General features: G+C 38.3%; 1 long non-coding RNA gene across 2 annotated transcripts; it reads left to right on the plus strand.

Annotated features, from left to right (window-relative positions):
* The first annotated feature begins 226 nt into the window (after window positions 1-226).
* LOC131688834 (uncharacterized) lies at window positions 227-2240 on the plus strand. Of its 2 annotated transcripts, none has more exons than XR_009305311.1 (2): window positions 227-1486; window positions 2009-2240. It is a non-coding gene; the product is annotated as an uncharacterized LOC131688834 (long non-coding RNA). The 2 variants fall into 2 exon arrangements; XR_009305312.1 differs by lacking the exon at window positions 227-1486 and adding an exon at window positions 1622-1754.
* Window positions 2241-5755: the final 3515 nt, after the last annotated feature.

Genomic DNA, 5755 nt, shown 5'->3' on the forward strand with positions numbered 1-5755 from the left:
GATATCCACTACATATTTTTTCACAAAAAAAGATTAAACATGATTCTTAATATTTAAAATTGGCCCAACTTTAAAAAAAAATCAATTTGTTTATAATAATTGCAGATTTCATAAGCTATATAACAAAAAATATTTTTTATGTTTTTATCGGTAAGCTCATGCAAAAATTACTTTTTGTAAATAATATTTTTTTCCGTACAGTCATCAGTGATTGAAAAATGTTCAATTTTATAAATTTCAAAAGTTACAAATCTCATAACTTGAAAAAAGTATCATATTCAGCCAAAGCAAAAAATACGTGTTAATTGTTTTTAGCTAAAGAATGCATAAAAAATTTGGAAGGAATTCAAATTTTGGTTGTAAATCTAACGGGAGATGACCCATATAACCATTTTTGTGATAAGTTGTAATTATGAGATGGATCGAATATTGTTATTCTCCCTAGTATAAAATGTGTTGAGGGGAGTAAGTGCGTTCAACCCTAGGGGCAGATCACTTGTGATGCATTTTTAAAAATCAGCGAAATTAAATGCATTTATTTCCATCAAAATAGAAATTAGAAATTCATAATGTATTTTGCGTTGCGGGCAATGTTGTTTGCGTTGCATCAGAGAAGAGAAATACCACTTAGAACAAAAAAAATCACGAAAGTTCTCACAAAAGCGAATCGGATTTGTTGCTGGTTTTCCTTGCTTTGATTTGAGAGTGCACCCGTATGACGTTTCAACTCAAGATGGGAGAAAGGTGGGAACATTTGACACTTTTGAGTGTATTAGTTTAATATATGCAAAATTAAGCATGGCGGCCGGGGCCCTTGAAGTGAACGAACGAGCATCCTGATTCTTTGACGCACGATGAAAAGTGAGAAAAAGCCGAGCTTCACCTCGGATCTGCCTATTAGAACACTTAGGGACACTTTTTACTTCGAAAAAACCGAATAAATTAACTATGACCGAACCGAAAGAAAACTTATGGCAACAGAAAGGCCCACTACGTCATTTGTTTGAGCTTTTCTTCTTCATATCCTCTTGTTTTTTCGGCTTCATCAAAGAAAAATGACAACCGCACTCACACACAGAAAAAAAATGTGCACACCTGTAACCGTCTTGGTTTCAACTAGTATAAATTTTAAGGGCCCAGATAAGCTGAAATTCCGTTCCGATGCCGTTCCGTTTTGACGTTGTGGATCGCAGTGGAACTTATGTTCAACCCTGTGCATATGTCTAAACCAGAGCAAAACAAATCGATCATCTCTTTTTCTCCTATCAATTTTTCTTTCGTGTGTCATCATACGTTGCGTTACCAGTCAGAAAGAGATAAAAAACTTTGTTTACATATAGTATTAAAAGCAGCAAACGAAAATTTCAATCACATTTTAAATCTTTCTGCAATTAAAAATATATATTAGCAAAAGTTTTTCACTACAATCGGAGCATAAAAAAGTTCCGGAAGTGCTTGTGGAGTTTTGTTGTTGTTTTTCCGAATAGTAAGCTAGCGATAGTGGATATTTTTTAACACCATGTCAACAAAAATGACAAATTGTTGATGAGCGATGTACGGTTGAAATAATGCCTGATGATAAATTCTATTCTATTGCGAACAATAAATCACCTTTGTGTATTGGTATTATGATGTTTAATTCGATTAATCCAAATCAGATTAGAAACTAGTGTAGGAAGATCTTGTGTAGTGTTTTAAGGAGCCAATAAGAAGATCATGTAGTGAGAAGACTTCACCCCGGAAGCTTAAACAAGGTTCCCACTGATAGTGATTCCATTGTACTGAAGATATAATACTTTTTCATTTGTAAACTCATCCATGTCGTTTTTCATTGAAAAACACCGAGGCGGTGGATTGCCTTGGTGTTTCACTTTCTAGCAGAAGTGGGAATGAAACACGTCCAGTGGCCTGCTCTTCTGCTAGAAAGTGCAACTCGAGAGCAATCCACCGCCCCGGGGTTTTTCAATAAATTCAGTTTGATATTTGTTTCTTTTCTGTACTCTTTCAGTTGAAGGCTCTTTTGTATGGCAATACAAATTACGAAATTACAACGAGTGAAACGTGTTAGCATCTTTGATACACAGCTGCTATTTGGACCAGCGATCATGCAGTTTTGAAGGCTACACGTGGAAATGGATACCCTCGATACGAGATTTCAACGTGCCATAATGCGATTTGGAGCTGGCTGATAACTATTCGACTAAAACTATATAAGGAATAGACAAACGAATGAAATATCACCACACGCTGTTTTTACTAAAGATTATGAATGAAAGAAAGCCAAATTCCTTTCTTTTCTCTATAGAATGTCATTACGATTCAGTTTATTCTTCGTATATCGCTTTTGGCTCCCAGAGTGTGCACGTCTAATTTTAAGAGAGTTTTAAACTGCTGAATTGTTCCAAAGCAAGAGGGCAAACTTTTATAACTTAACTGGATATTTTCTTTCGATACATAAAGCAATTTACTTTAGAAACATAATTTATTCATTCGCAATATATTTGTCCATGTTTCTGTAAGAGTTATAATTCACTTCGATCGGGTGAAATTGCATAAATATTCTATCTTAGACTCTCGAGAATCGTGCCTCCCACTGAGAGGGTTACATCTCTTTATATCATCGTAGCCTATCTATTTATTGTACCTAACCGAACACATCGTCTGCTGTTCAAATTATGGGATAAAAAATTGGTATCCCTACTTCGCACAAAATCTCTACCTCTTCCAGTATATTCATCGGAACATAGTGTAGCACCCTAATAGTTTGAGAAAAATTAAATCATCTACCCTATATGTTTAACTGTTTCAATCTGGAGCCCTTTTATTCGGTTTGCCTTCGAGTCACCAACATCGGCAGGAAGCACCACATTTCCACCAAGAATTCACTAAATAATGTTACGACGTTGCACCGATCATTTAAAGCGGCTGTCTGCCAATAGAAGATTGGGAACATGAGAAAAACTATACGCAGTGAATCATTCGATTAGTTATTTTGTCTCATTGACTATATTATTCTACATCGCATGGTGCAAACCCCAACGATTCATAGAACGGTGGTGTGTTGCTCTAAATCATAATGTCCCGCTGTTCTGTTTAGTCACCCAGTTGTTATGGTTGTCCTCCCATCGCGTGGCGACACATACTTTTTCACGAAAATTCAGCCAACGGTTATAAAAAAACATCCACACCCCTAGGGGGAAATCACTCTAAACGTTGGACTAAAATAAATTAGTGAACTTTTTTATTCCCAAAATAATCTCGACTAGTTTTAGCTAATCTTGAATAATCCTTCCTATAGTTTTCAATAGTGGGGGGGGGAAGGGGAGGAGTTGCTTCTCTAATCTTCCGGTCATCACATCGCATGCTTTGGTATACTTAGTATGTATAACAAACATGAAGATGTGACACAAGGTGCCAAGAGCGCACTAAAATCCTGTCAATCCTATTTCTCATTGGATTGTCTGCTCTAAATATATCACCAGGGGACCATTCATAAATGATGTTGGATATTGACAATAGGGAAGAGCGTCACGTAACGAGATAAAAAAAACTAAAAATGAATTTTAAACGTATCAGCGGATCAGGGATAAAAAACGTACAACATTGTTTATGAAGGGCCCCCAAACAAAGAATATTCCATAACGAATATCACGTAACATCGGTGACAGAGCATTGGGATCAAGGCCAAGTCCCCCCTGGGTCGTGCAAAACTGAGAAGCAACATCAATTTAGGCACAGATAGCAGACGTCCATTTATTTTCATTTTGTTTTGTTTTGTCTTTTCATTTGTTTCTCCTGCTACGATGTATGCGGGAGAGCGGGACGGCCAAGGAAACGGAAAGCCAGTGGCTCAAACAGATCAGGAATAGGAGGGAGGACTGCGAACAGGGAAACCGACAACAGAGGAGAAATCGTTTATTTATTTATTATAGCTACGATACTAATCACAATTGTTTTGCTTTTCTTGTTTCGTTTCAGCAAACCAAAATCTATACGGACTAGCACATACGAACAGTTAGGCTTTGTAGGTTCTCATCTTGAGAAATGACAATGACACTGTACGAGATGGCGCTGGGCCTGTGGCCTTCGACTGGCATGGTCCATTCTCATTGATTCGGAAGTCTTCTTGGCTGGTTGGTAGATATGTGCTCCTACTTGCAAGTTGATCAATTCGCTGGGGTGGGGGACATGTGGATCCTACTAGTGGTCGACTCTTTTGATCGTGAGTATGAGGCTAGTTCAGGAAAGGAGTGCAGGACTGGCACCTAAGAGGATTCAGGACTTGTTCTTATGATTACTAAACTCCAAGCACACCGGCTCTCAGAAATGATAAGCAACCCTTTCGGGTCGGTGTGGTCTATTCGAGTCGAACCAGGCGGACATTCGGTTCGAGCAAACTTTATGGTTAATAGTGGATAAATATTTCTTACGCCTTTATTGGCAGAGATTCTTTTTGCGAAATCCTAAAATACCTTCACTGGTATAGCTACTCAGGAAAATAATAATAGAAAAATTAAGGGTTTGCCTGGTCCATACTGTAATGAATATGTATATTGACTAGAACAGGGATAATCGAGTTATGTTATAAGATAGAGAAGAAACAGCATAGTTGAAGGAAAAGTATTCGCGAGTTAGGACTAATACTGCTAGTATGTTTACCGTTTCAATTAATAGTCGATTGATCTGCTTCGGAACTAGCAGACAAAAAGGAGATAAGGAAGAGACAGAAGCGGATTCAATGCAAAACGACGTTACACGCTCTGAACTTGCGCCAAATAGTTTGTATGTATGTATGAAATTCGCGGACATCACGGCTGACTGCGATCTCTAATTTACTTAACAGTCGATTGATCCGCTTCTGATCTAGGGGACCCATGAGGAGATCAGGAAGAAAATAGAAGCGGAATCAATGCGAAGTTTTAATTGCATCACCGACGACTTAGCACGCGTTGTTAGGAGCAGGATACATTGGACCAGACAAAATAGAGAACTTGACGTTACGTTAAGCTGTCCCATCTGCTCGATAAAAAAAAACTAATCACAATTATTTTGCTTTTCTTGACTCGTTTCAGCAAACCAAAATCTCTTTACTATCTCTTCATTTTCTGTCTCCAACTATCCTCTATGTAATGTATCTGAAACTTGTGGGACTGGTTAACAGCCGGCGCCTGCTTGTGGAAGAAACTGGTGTGCTATACGGACTAGCACATACGAACAGTTAGGCTTTGTAGGTCCTCATCTTGACAGAGTCTAGATGGGCGGATGAACGTCTGCCAGGGTGTGGGCTGAGAAATGACAATGACAAAATAATCTCGACTAGTTTTAACTAATCTTGAATAATCCTACCTATAGTTTTCAATAGTCTTGGTTTAGATAGCAGCTGTCACTTCGACCCATTACGCACTGCTGTTGTAAGGAATTCTCTTTCCGGAAGCAGCTGCCCTGGGGTTAATATTTTCTTCGGACCGAAGCAACATTGCTAACATCAATCTGATCAATCTAATTAAAAATTGGAATCGATTTATCCTACACCAGATGCACTAAGAACTGTTGGAGGCTATGAAGAAGGAATGTTTTATCCCCCACGATACGGTTAGTGGTATACGAAGAATCTACTATCCGTTTCACCCCGACCGTTCGTTCCGGGGGCGTAGATGTACATGCAACACCCGGAAGAATGTCAGGAATGCTTGGACAGCGAAGTTCAACAGTATGACGCTAACTATGAAAAGTTTCAATTCTTAGTGGTAAGTTG

This window comes from Topomyia yanbarensis, chromosome 3, assembly GCF_030247195.1.
Source record: "Topomyia yanbarensis strain Yona2022 chromosome 3, ASM3024719v1, whole genome shotgun sequence".
NCBI classification, from domain to species: domain Eukaryota; kingdom Metazoa; phylum Arthropoda; class Insecta; order Diptera; family Culicidae; genus Topomyia; species Topomyia yanbarensis.